Genomic DNA, 14,274 nt, shown 5'->3' on the forward strand with positions numbered 1-14,274 from the left:
TTCAAAAATTCACCAGTTTTCTTTCCATTCTATTAATTATTACCCAAACTGATCATTATCCTCAATGTCCTTGGGGGGTGGGGGGGGGGGCAGATCTTCTGTTCCCCTGAAATCACTCATTGCCTGATCCTGGGCTGTGTTGCTGTTTCAGCCTGCCCATGGGTAGTTGTTTGCTGAGATACTGGTTCACAGCACTTCAGCATAGCTGTCATATCTGTCACTATTGGCACAGACAATAATATTCTCCAACATTCAGTAACTCTTGCAATCTGCGAATAAATTTAAGATCCCCATAGCGTTGGAACTGTTGTCCTTACACGAAGATCTCTGTATAAAAGGTGGGAAGACAGCAGGAGTTTGCGCTGCCCAAACAGATTCCATAAAGAAGCCACCAGCTTTGCACTGCAGGGGCAGATGACAGAGCAGAGGGTACCATTGCCAGTTCCAGCAGTGGAAACTTTGTCATCCATGGAACAACATGGCATTAATGCTGTTGTAGAGTCAACACCTGCCAAATCTATGGATTCCACTGTCACAGCGCACTGTCACAAATGATACTCTTTATAATATTGGTGCACTATTCCTCCCCATCCTGCTCAGTCGCTGCTGCCTCTAACATGGATGAAAATACCATCCTTTTTCAAAGGCATCTCAACAGCACAAGAGCAGATGGAAACGAATGAAAGAACAGACTGATGTTCTGGTGACCCACATTTGTTTCCAAAGCTATTACTGCTCTCTGCATTCCAGTAGAGTTTAATTCTATTAGTTATGTCAATATTTCTCAGTAGCCACAAAAATGTAACCCTGCAGTTAACAGTAGTGTGGAGGGTAGAAAATGCGAAGAATTTCTAATATATGCATCAAGGACAATTTTATACAGTACTTTGTTTCTGGTCCAATGAAGATGGAAGCATTGCTGGATCAGGTTCTGGGGAATGATATTGCTACAGTTCACTGTTTTATTTTGATAAGAAAATGTTTAGGAGACAAAAGAGAATGCAGATGCTGAAATATGGAGTTTAAAAAAAAAATGGCTGGAGGAATTCAATGGGCCGAGCACAGCATCTGCAGGGGGTGGGGTAATGGGAATGAATTTCAAGTTGAGACACTGAATCAGGAATGAGAATGAAAAGGGAAGACAGCCAGAATGAACGGGGGAGGAGGAGCGATGAGACGGGGACCAGCAGACGGGGTGAAGGATGATAGGTAGCTGGAGCTGGATGCGGAAAAATGGTGGGTGAAGTTGGGAGGCAGAGAAAATATTAAGAAGGAGGTGAAGCTGGTCGCTTGAAAAAAAATTACAGTGGAGAAATTCCCAAGGTCTGATGAAATCTATTCCAGGACACTGAGAAAGGAAATGAAAAGATTGCTGGGACTTTGACATGGACCCTTGTATTTGGAAAACAATGGACTTATTAGGGATAGTTCAGCATGGCATTTTTTTTGAAGAGGTGATGAAAATAATTAGAAGGTAGGGCAGTGGAAGTTGTCATCATCCAGTTTCCTTTTCTACCTTCCTATGGCCTCCTACTCTGTTGCAGTGATGTCCAACACAAGCCTGAAGAACAACACGTCATCTTACTTCTTGGAAAATTGTAGCTCTTCAACTCTGGATATTTCTTCCTTTCTTTGGTCCAGTTTTACTTTTCCACTTTCTCCCTTTTCTGTATAGTCTGTGCTGCTGGGAATACCCTGCAGTCTTCCCTTGGCAACATGTTACACAGACAAAGAAGCATCATCTGTTCTTACTGCCTTATCTGTCCTTCACTCCTGTGTTAGTCTAACCCTAATGTATCTAATTTGTTCCACCCAACCTTACTCCCACCTTTTTTTCTACCTCAAACCAACTTGTTTTCTTTTGTTTCCAGTTGTGGTGAACGTTGACACTTTTACTCTTTCCACATTAATAGCTCAGTAGTGGTGAGAGTGAAGTGCACCAAGTTCCTTGTAATCCACTTAACTATGACCTATTGTGGACACACATCTCCTCACTTGTCAGGAAGACGCAACAGTGACTGCACTTCCTGAGAAGATTGAGGTGGGCAAGGCTACTGGTCACCATCATGTCAACCTTCTACAGAAGCTCTATCAAGATTGTCATGGTTGGCTGTATCATAGTATGGTACAGTTGCTGTAGAGCATTGGTGTGGAGGTCAATCCATAGGACCATAAGAGAGGCAGAGAGGATTATTGGGGTCTCCCTCCCCCACCCTTGATCTACTGGGATAGTCGTTTGAAGGGGCTCCCAAAATCATTGAGGACTCCTACCACACATCATCTTTTAGCTACTTCTGTCAGGAAAGAGATACAGAAATTAGAGCCAGCACCACCAGGCTGAGAAACAGCTTCTTCCCATGGGCAGTAAGAAGAAGAGATGAGAGATGCATGCTTATATCTTCCTCATCTTGTAAATCTGAAGAGATTGTGAATTGAGGGAAGTGGGCTTTGGTATTAGGATACGGTCATCTTCAAGGATATCTCCATTGCTATCAGCTTAGAACTCCGAGGTTCAAGATTCAAGATTCAATTTATTGCCATTGTAATAAACAGTATCATAATTCATGAAATTGCTTTTGCCGATTCACCATTGGCAGAAATTGCCTGAAAGGCCTCTTACAATCAGAGAAAAAGAAGCAAAAGAGAGTCCCCCCAGAATCACTGAGTGTCTGTAGATTCATCTCCAGTGCTTCCACAGCCACACGGAGTCCAGATCTGAACCTCCAAAAGAGTCAGAAGCCCTTCAGCACCCCCTCACATCCTGGTTCCAAATACCACGTACCCTTCAGCCAGTTTTGAGCCAGTCTCTAGCCATCGGCAGCCCGGCGCAAGTCTCCCAACTGCAGTCTCCAGCAGCCCACAGCCTCTGTGGGTTCCTCGCCTTGAGTCATTAGCTGCAGAACCCATGGTCACTGCCCCACGGGTCATCTCCCCTGCTTCTCTTTCTCAGATGGAGGAAGGTCTCCCCATTTTATGGTACCCAACACCAGTACTCCGCTTCCCTGGAGTCTGCAACCCCTTGTGGCTGCTGCCAATCATAGGCACCACCATCTTGGGTACAGACCCTGCGGTTTAAATAGTTTAAATAAAACTATCGTTGGCCTGTGTGGAGTTGACGGCAGTTGGCTGGGTGGTTGGACCCCATGGGAGCACCGTATCTCTGCTCCTCGATCCCCACGGGTCACCAGCGGCAGCGCTGCCATTACAGTGGCTCCAGCAGCACCACCATTTTTAATTTCCTCGTTAAGCCACTGGATATGGACTCTCCAGCCGCCATTTCCTGAAAGAGAAAGGAAGCTTTGAGTATTGTGCAATATTTCTCATGAAGCTGTGCTTTAAATATGTGGGGAAAATTATTGTATGGTGTTGAATTTTGATTTTGTAAGTTAGCAATAATTGTCCAGTTAATCGAGTCACCAACACGCACTGCTTCCCAAAATGCTAAATGAGCACTTACTTTGAACATTCCCTCCTGAAGCCATACCAAAATATTCAGTGGCAAAACTGTGATGATGTCATTCTGTTGTGTAAAGTGGGAATAGAGGGGTGAGCCCTGCTGTGCGAATGATTCTGACGCAAAGTCCACAGACTGTACAACAGGCTTTAATTAGCTTAAACTTGTACACCAATCTTAGTATCTTTGCTGACTCCACGCTTCTGACTGTTCCCCAAAGGTGCTGGCTCGAGTCTTTATATGGGCCGGTGATTGACAGCTAGCAGGTGGGGCCAGTCTCCCAGGTTGCCTACATGTAGGTACAGTGGTTGCCCCCTGCAGAAGAATGCGGCCAGTGTAATGGTTGTAATAAAGAGGAGGTAGTGTAGACAAACCCCAGTACAAAATGGCTGAATAAAATTGACAAGTTGTTAAGGCATATGTTGTCAGTTACAAAACATTGGAGTCTTTCTGAATACTGCTAGCATTTAAAACTAATAGAAATTAATGAGCATTAAAAATGTGAAAAGATAATAGTATTGAAATAAATTTAAAACAATTAATAGATTTTATTTAAACTGAATTAACCAAACAATGTCAATGAATGGATTCTGTTATTATTTAAGAATGTAAATAAAACTAAAAATTAAAACAAAACTCTCAATCAATTATAATGTTTTTCAATTCTTAACCATAGATTTAAAGTAAAATGCCTGCCATGACTGAATATCCAGCATTGTGTAGGGCTGGAGTCTTGGATTAGGAGTATGTCTGAGGGTATATGGTAATTTATGGAGCTCTGAAGGTACATTGCATGGTTCAGTGATTGTTGTTAGTGATATTCTTATTGAGTTTTTTGATCTCTTCATGGACCTTTAATAGAAATAAAAGTTCATGAATCTTCTTCCAGCACACTTATATCTTAAACTTGTACATCAATCTTAGTATCTTTGCTGGCTCCACGTGTCTTTCATGACTGTTTAATCATTTAAAAACTCTATATTTTAATTTTAATAATTTTTCCATCTGGTTAGCTTCTTTGACCTTTGCAAGCATAGAAATTTTCTTCAACTTCAGCCGCAAGGTGTCCAGGGCTGTGGCGAAAATGAAGTATCATCTCTGCCCTGTTATGCTATTGCTTCCATTAAAGTTCCTCAATCTTTGGAGACATTAAAGATCTAAGTGAACTAGTCACATATAAAATCAGTGTTGCTGGTCCCTCAAGAAATATAACCCTATGGTAAATGATTATGAGAATAAATAGTGTGGACAACTCTAACTGGATGTGCAACTTCTACTCCTGGTCCATACCAGTCCTGATGGATCTCTTAATTGCATACCCCAGTTTTGGTGCACATTTTCTAGTGCTGTCTAACTATTCCTCACATGTCTCTCTGAATAGTGAAGAGAGCCGAGGACAGTCAGATTTGTAGAAGTAGTCCACAGTTGCTTAGTAGATGGGAAAAGCAGGAGATGGTCTCCGTTGCTGAGCATATCCTGACAGCTCCATGTTCTGACAGCGGTTCCCATTCCCAGCTGCTGTTCCTCCTAGGAGAAATATTAGAATTTTTAAATCAAGTTGCTTAGATCATTACTAATGAGCAAGTGTAATGATTAAAACTCTGCATTTAATGAAAACAGTTAACACATTTCTGAAGGATACCAGACTTCCAGATTTTATAGAGCTACACAATATACAGGGATTAAAAAATAAAATCAGCATTTGCATGAAATTTCATTCTAATGTTTGTAAAAATAAATCTCCAACTTTTGTGATGTTGAAAGGACCTCATATTCATATATGACGCTGACTTGCACTGTTTTAATTGAACTTTTTTTCTGTTGCACAATGTGCTTTATTTCCACGACCTGATGTGCTCCAGGATAGATCAACTCAACAGGATTTCATGCAAAACAATTTTTTTTCCATTGTATCGTATCTTGGTACATGACATTAAATAATTACATTCCACAAACCTTGATCTTAAAAATATAAAATATAAAGTTTCCCCAGTATTGAAAACACAACGGCAGAGTACATTTATATTTCACCAGCGTATTACACAACTTAATTGCTCAAGAGCTTGCTTTAACCTTGATGCAACAGGAAGCATTAGATGGCAAATAAAACAATATTGCAAAACAAATGTTGAAATGTACCTGAAATCCAAAGTTATTGTGTTAAAAGAGATGGCACCAACATTATGAGAAACCATGCAGCAAACTGCTTTTTTGGAAAAATGTAATCTTCCCTTAGTTTGAAATAGAGTATGCACAGTTGTTTTTTTTTCATTAATTGGGCAGTGTTCTATTTCTCAATTAGGAATCTGGTAAATAGGAATTTAATTGCCACCTTAATTATTTCAAAATTAGAATTTGGTTTAAAAGAGCAGAACATTTTTAAAAAGTGTTTGCAATAAGACTCTCCACCATTGTAAAAGTTGAAAAGGTTCACAATGACTTTCACAAAAGGAAACTTTTCCATCAGTCTCACTGAAGCATTGTTAACTCACCTCTGAAGTGGTGTAGCAGGAAAAAAGTTAGACAAAACTGTTTGCTAATTAAATTAATTAAAGGTGTATTTGGCCACAAATACACAGAGCTTGAGAAGAGTTCCTTAAAATTCATGGGTTATGGTCAAATCTGACATTTGTGGCACATTTGCCTCAAAAGTAAATGATTTTTCAGACAACTTAAAAGGATAGGTAAGACTCAAAGCTCATAATGTAGTAAGGAACCATGTAAGATAGCTTGGGTTTTACAATAATCAGATATTGCCTTGGTCACTTCACCTGTGTTAGTCCTTGAAATAAATATGTTGAATTATTTCAATTCATATTACCAGGATTATTATTTTTGTGTAAATTTTGAATGTATCTAGAAAACAAAATGGTGAATGAATTCAAAACTAATCTTCAAGTCAAAAATTCATCTGTGTCAACCAGAACCTGTACTCATTTCCTATCCAAGCACAGGTGCCTGTGCAAATGTCTTTGTTGTAATTCTACTGGGAGTCCTTGCATGGAGAGAAATACAGATCGATGTAGGAATAGCAAGGCAGCACTGTCATGAAAAAACAAATAATATAAAATGTATTTAGTGATAGAGTGTGAGTGATCCTCCTGACCACTAGAGGGAGTCAGTGACTAGTTTGTTTGCAGCTTGGGTTGGATTCAAGATAGATGCCTCTACACAGTCATGAATGAGTTTTATACCCGATAAAGAATAGTTGTTTTAAAATAAACTAAGTTTCTTTATTACAATAAAAGAAACATCACATGGTACCAGGAGTGTGCAGAGTGTGTATCAGCTGATATCAGCAGAGAAATAGAAAGTATGAAGGCTCTTGATGCTGAAAATTAGACTGAAAGTGCCGACCACAAGTTGCAAACCTGATGCATGTAAGATTGCACTTCGATTTACTGTGGTGGGACCTCAAGCACTAGAGGTTTATAATTCATTTGTTTTTGCTGAGGCAGATGTGCAGGACAAGTTCGACCAGGTTATCGAGATGTTTGATGAACACTGTTCACCAAAGAAAAGTGAAATACTGGAGAGGTAGGTGTCTCGCTCACGTACACAACCTTTTTAATGGACCCAATCAGAAGCAAGAACATGCAATTTTGGATCATTGCTAGATTCAATGATCAGTGATCAAATTGTGTTTAGGATTTATTGATAAGAAAGTGAGAGAGAGGTTGCCATGAGAGATAGACTTACCTTAGCTGGAGCTGTGAAAACATGCCACACCAGTGAATTAGGCCTGCAGCATGCAAAAAAGTTCAGTGAGAGCGTAAAAGCCAGTGAAAACTAAGGCATAGCCATAGCCATAGAGTGTGCCCACACACATAAACAAAAATCAAGATATAGGAAGCCCACAAAAATGGAGAGACATTGAAGTGCAAATGATGTAGCACTCAACATACGCCAAAACAATGCCTCTCCTATGGAAAAGTCTCTAATAAGTGCTAAGGGCACTATGCAAAACAATGCATTTCCAAAGGGAAACAAAACAGAAGTGAAAACGTATACACTGTACACACTGTAGAAGAAACTGCTCACAGTGATGTACTTTTTGTTGGCATGGTGCTGCAGGAAGATTATAAACCAATAGACACTGAATAGCCAAGTGTGAACAGAGGTGAGCAAGACAAGTGAACTGTGTCATTACATACAAATTGAACAAATATTCCTTTCAAGCTGGACACAGGAGCAAAGGTCAATTTGATCTGTGAGCACAACATCAGGGCAATGAAGATAAAGCCATACATCCATGCAAATCCTGTACAACTCAAATCCTACAATGGATGGAGCATCGACACGAAAGGCACATGTAAACTCAAGGTGAAAGTTAAAGATAAACACTCCCACCGCAGGTTCGCTGTAGTCCTAGATGAACATGAGTCACTGCTTGGTGACAAAGCATGTGAAAACTTCAATACCACAAGAGGACTGCCTTAGGTAACATTTTCTGCAGAACAATGCTTTCTTGTGCTTTTGTTTATTATACTTACAATTCGTGATTTGACAAACTCTATTTTCTCAACTAGATTGAAAAGTAAGCTGGTTGAATGTACAAGGCTCCACAAAGTGCAAAATAAAGGCTTTATTTATTTTTCAACTTGTAGTTTTGGGGTCCTTATTTAAGAAAGGATGTGCTGGCATTGGAGATGGCTCAGGGAAAATTCACAAGAATGATTCTTGGAAAAAAGGGATTAACATATGAGGAATGTTTTACACTCTTGAACTGTCTTCCTTGAAGTTCAAAAGAATGAAGGGGGACCTCATGGTTGGGAACAGATGGGTGTGAAATATACTCATACTCCTCTACATGCTGGACTAATACACAGATTGCTTTCTGGGAAGGAAGTATGTCAAGTGGTGTTTTGCTATGGTAATGGAGGTAGGTGACTTTGTTAAAGTGCCAGAAAAATATTCTGAAGCTATATTTATTTAAACATCAAGATCTCTATGCAGGTATTGATTTGTTCCTTTGTACGATGTCCAATTTTGCCATCAGGCCTGATGCTGCTTTCCACTTCACCCCTGAAATATCTGGCTTTGGCATGAATAAGTTATCACTCACACTCCAGAATAAAAATTACTTTGTTGGTCAACCGTGCAAAATCAGAGGTTAGACAGAATGCTGGAAACATTTACTCCTGGTGTTTCATCTTGTATTCATATGTGTGAGTTCTTAGACAAAACATGGATGAAGGAAAATGTTCTTTACAGGGGTGGTGGCATGATGGTGTAGGAAGAAGACGTGGAAAACACCTCTCTAGCAGAATTAATTAATCCCTGACTTTTTAAAAACTTTTAAAAATTGTGAATAGTTCTAAAATTCTTCTAAAGGTCTGAAAAGATGGCTGCAAAAAAAAAATCTAAAACACGGACTGCAAAAAAATGGCTACAACTGAAGTTACAGTGATGGAAGAAACTGGGCCGACCTTGAAAGCTCAGCCTCCGATCCTGATTCCTCTCCAGCTATGATCTACTAAGCCCCCTCGGGTAAGAATTCAAACTCCAGTGCCACATTCTCAGGGAGCTGGAGAAGCTGGCACTGGAGCACAGAAAAAGATTACAGAAATGACTTGAACCAACACACATGCGTGGAATCTATTTTGATTAAATGTTTACTTTATCAAGATAGAGAAATAATTTTGAAAATGGCAGTTCAAAAAGCCAGGGAACAACAAACCCCTTTAATGATCCAGAATAACAGAGTATTCTTCTATACGGATTTAAGTAATGAAATTGTTAAAAGAAGAAAATAATTTAATTCAGCAAAGTCAGTCTTGTGGAAGAAGGGATATAAATTTGCTTTCTGATATCCAGCAGTTCTTAAAGTCTTTTATGGACAATATCAAGCACAATTCTTTGCTAATGAATCTGAAGCTTTGGAATTTGCTAATTCACTGCCTAATAATAAGCAGAATGGAAGACAATGTTATTCATCTCAACAAATGGAAGGGGATCAAAATAAATCAAAGGGAGAGATTCTAACAGGAAGTCAAAAGCCGACCGAGGTTCAAGTCGAAAATGATGATGATCAAGTTGTAGAGCTCGTCGAAAGAACCAAAGACTTGTTGATCCAAACCAAGGCTTTTATTAGCAAAAGACCGGAGCTCTTCACAGGTGGCCGACCAGTCCGGAATGATCTGACCGGGCTAGGGACACAACCCTTTAAGGCCCAGACAATAGGTGTGGCTTAGCTCTCAGCCAATCGCTGTAAGCACAGTCTAGATACAGTAACTATATACACTATGTACATTGGTGATAGATCTGTACTATCACACAAGTCAATAATAGAGACCTTGAAGAAGCTTACCCGACTTGATTAAACTTTGATATTCTGTCAAGGGGAGGCAGATTCTCTTTTGCTGCTTTCCTCTTCTAGGGCCTCATGCCACTTCTTGTAATTAAAGGTGTTAGTTCTGACCTAATCAGGGCTTTTGGGTTTTTTTCTTTTTTCTTTTATTATTATTTGGGGTTTCTTACTTTCTATAGTTGGAGATGTTGTATGTTTTGAAGGTTGGCTGTGGAGACAAGATGAGCCAGGGTGGAGAAGGGAATTGAGTATTTTTCAAATTATATTATGGCAGCACATAGTTTGAATTATGTATCATTTAATGTGAATGGGCTCAAGAGAGTTTTAACTTGTATTAAAAAGTTGAAAGTAGATATTGCTTTCCTGCAGGAAACCCATTCAGCTGAGAAAGAACATCAAAAGTTAAAAAGAGATTTTATTTAATACCTGGTTTGGATCTTCCCAAAACTTTTCCACTTTCTCACATGCCCAAATTGCATGTACTGTTGTTCCCGTTTCCTTCTTACAACAAAAACATCTATCTGATATTGTTGGGTCCCATTTATTTAACTTTTGGGGCGTGGCATATAGCCTGTGTAACCAATTATATTGCATCATGCATAACCTTGTGTTTATTGTATTTCTCATAGTTCCAGAGCATAGCTTTTCTCATGTTTCATTTTTTATCTTTATGTTTAGATCTTGTTCCCATTTTTGTTTGGGTTTACAGCTTGTTTCCTCATTCTCTTTCTCTTGCAGTTTGATGTACATGTTTGTTATAAATCTTTTAATTATCATTCTGTCTGTAATCACATATTCAAAATTGCTTCCTTCTGGTAACCTCAGACTGCTTCCCAATTTGTCCTTCAAGTAGGTTTTCAGTTGGTGATATGCAAACATTGTACCGTGAGTTATACCATATTTGTTATAATTTATTTCCTGAAAAACAATTTTCTATTCTTTTGATCCCTTTTCTCTCCCATTCTCTAAAGGAAAGGTTATCTATTGTGAAAGGGATTAGTTGATTTTGCGTCAATATTAATTTTGGTAGTTGGTAATTTGTTTTTTTTCCTTTCTACGTGAATCTTCTTCCAAATTTTGAGCAGATGGTGCAGTACTGGTGAATTCCTATGTTGCACCAGCTTTTCATCCCACTTATATAGTATATGTTCAGGTAACTTCTCCCCTATTTTATCTAGCTCTAATCTGGTCCATTCTGGTTTTTCCCTTGTTTGATAAAAATCTGATAGGTATCTTAATTGTGCTGCTCTATAATAATTCTTAAAGTTTGGTCGCTGTAAGCCCCCTTGTTTGGACCATTCTGTTAATTTATCTAGCGCTATCCTCGGTTTCCCCCCTTTCCATAAGAATTTCCTTATTATTTTCTTTAGCTCCTTGAAGAATTTCTCTTTCTACCAAAAAATCCAGAAATCTTTCTTCTAAGTAACATAAGAAGTAAAGAACTTGGACTCGATTTGGATGGAGCACAAAAAAGATTTATTATGATAGCCTTAGCTGTAGCAAAAAAATGTATTATGTCAACCTGGAAATTAGAAGATAGCCTGAGAATACACCAATGGTACATAGAAATGAATAAATGTATTCCATTGGAAAAAATAACATATAATTTAAGAAATAACATCACAGAATTCGAACAAATTCGGGAACCATACATGGAACACAACAGAAAAGTCCTACTGTGGACCTCCACCACCTAAAATGACAGAAGGAGAAGATGACGAAATGAACTGACCCAGTGTGTAAAAGTAGATGACACAATTTTCTTGTTTATTTTCATTGTGTGATGACATTGTTTAATGGGTTTAATGTATCATATAGGTTGAACGTTGAGTGGGTGGGGAGGGGGGGGTGAAGGAGGGAGGGAAGGGAGGGGTGAAAAGGGGAGAAAATAACACTGTGTATATTCAAGAGGGAAATGTTTGTGTGTATTTTGGTTCATAGTGTGAAAAATTAAAAAAATTAAAAATAAGTTAAAAAGAGAATAGATTGGTCTAGTTATTGCTTCATCTTTCAACTCCAAAGCATGAGGAGTGGCTATTTTAATTAATACAAAGTTTCCATTTAAATTACAATCAACAGTTATTGATCCTGTTGGTAGATTTGTTCTGGTAAATTGTCAAATTTATGAAGAATCCTGGATTTTTATGAATGTGTATGCACCTAATACAGAAGATGAAAAATGTATTCAAGATTTTCTTAATCTGGTAGATAATTGGTGGAGATTTTAATTGTTGCTTAGATCCAATTTTAGATAAATCTACAAAGTCCTTAATGAAAATAAAAACTGCTAAAAGAATATTGATGTTAATGAAAGCTTTAAATTTGATGGATATTTGGAGGAAATTGAATTCTAGAGAGAGAGAGTTTATTCATTTTATTCTTACCGGTTTGATTCTTATTCTAGAATAGATTTATTTTTAATCTCAGCTCATTTACAAGGAAGAATTGAGCAGGTACAATATAAATCTAGAACTGAATTAGATCATTCACCATTATTGATGTCATTTTTAAGTTCTGTTAGAATTTAATTTGTCATTATTAAAAAATTTAGAATTTTGTGACTTTATGAGAAATCAAATGTAGATATATTTAGATATAAATACTAATTTGGTTTGTAATAAATTTGTTTTATGGTATGCATTAAAAGCTTATTTAAGGGCCAAATAATAAGTGATTCAACTAAAATTAAGAAAAATTATCTTAAAGAAATGGATAAATTAGAGAAGGAAATAGAAATTTTGGAAAAAAATTACAAAAAAGACCCATCTGAAAAAAAAGGTTGGAATTGATAAATAAAAAATGCATTATAATTCAATTCAGACACATAGAACTGAGAAATTAATTGATAGAACTAAACAAAAAGTATTATGAATTAGGAGAACGAGCTCATTAAATATTAGCTTGGCAATTGAAAATGGAGCAAGCATTGCTATGAGCCCAGAGGACCCCAAAACCCAGCAGCAATAGATATTCACCAAGACAAATGGTTACTTAAACAAAAGTTGCTTTTAAAACTTTTTGGGTACAAGTTAAATTATTTTTGGAGGAAGTATTGAAAGTGAATCTTCGTTTGAACCCATATAGTTTTTATTAGGGGATAGTAAGTTGATTGCCTTAGGATTAAGATTGACTATGTATCAAATTGAATTTCAACGTTTAGCTTTGACTGTTTCTAAAAAATGTTTGGCCATCACCTGAAAATCTGATTTAGTTTCAGAAATGCGAAGATGGCATACTGAAATGAAATCCTGTATTCCTTTAGAAAAGATAACACGATTTGAGGGATAAATATCATTTTTTTTTGTAAAAGTGTGGAGTCCATACCTTAAAAAATCTTGGTTTGAAGATTTAATCTCTCAATCCATTCCGGTGGGCGTCTTGGTTTCCACAGCTAAATAGTTGAATGTTTCTCAAGTAATGGTCTCTTTTCTTCTTTCTTAGTGGGTAGAAGGGGGAAGAGGGTGGGTGTAGTGGGGAGGGAGAGGGAGGTTATTCAATTATATACTTTCAGTATGAATATATTATAATTGAAAAAATTATAAATAAGATATTTTTTAAAAAGTTTCTTCACTTTAAAGTTGCTGTAAACAGCACCATGAGGCATGCCATGACAGATCTTGCATACTGTGTGTCAGTTCCCTGCTGGCAGCCAAGTCTAATCAAACAGTAAGGCATTGCTAGTTGTCAAGCAAACCTGATCATTATTATTACACCTAGGGCAAACATCATCTATCATTTTATTTTCCAAATCACATGAGCTCTCTGTACTACCAACAGACCACATTTCTTGCACTACCAGGCACCAACTGTGAGTGTTTATTATTTTATTTCCTTTTGTCTTCATTTTATATTTATTATCTTTTTATCTCTGTGTGATGTCTTAATTATTTTTAATTTGTGTTAGCGTGCTTTATGTAACTGGCAAGCTGCAGTAAGCAAGACTTTCATTCCATCTGTATATTGTACTTACAGTAAGTCACAATAAACTCTGACTCATTCATTAACATTGTTAACTGCCATATATATTTGTGTAAATGTCAATCTCATGTGAAAGTCGACCCCCTATATTTGGCCAAAAAATCTGGAATCTCGTGTAAAAGTCAACTCCAGTCTCACACCTCAGACCCAGATGCTTGCAGGCCAGAGCTCCTGACACCTTCGATGTAGATTTCCCACCCTGCCCTGGCTGCTCACAGACACCTTGGTTGCAAACTCTCACCTCAGCACCAGCTGTTTGGAGGACAGAGCTCCCAATGCCTTCAATGCGGATTTCCCACTTGGTCCCGACTGCTCACAGATCAGGACTCTTGATACTCCAACTTCACAGGTACTTACCCTGGACCTGACTTTCCCCATGGTAGGATATGTGTTTTGACTTCTATTAATAATGTATTATTACTTTAATTCATTGAGATTTTGTTCTTTATTCATTTAGAGATCTTTTGGACCTGCTATTGATATGGATTCCAATGTGAATTTCAGCCCCTCAAAAGTAGTACAGGTGCCTAAC

This window comes from Narcine bancroftii, chromosome 7 (genome assembly GCF_036971445.1).
Source record: "Narcine bancroftii isolate sNarBan1 chromosome 7, sNarBan1.hap1, whole genome shotgun sequence".
NCBI classification, from domain to species: Eukaryota; Metazoa; Chordata; class Chondrichthyes; order Torpediniformes; family Narcinidae; genus Narcine; species Narcine bancroftii.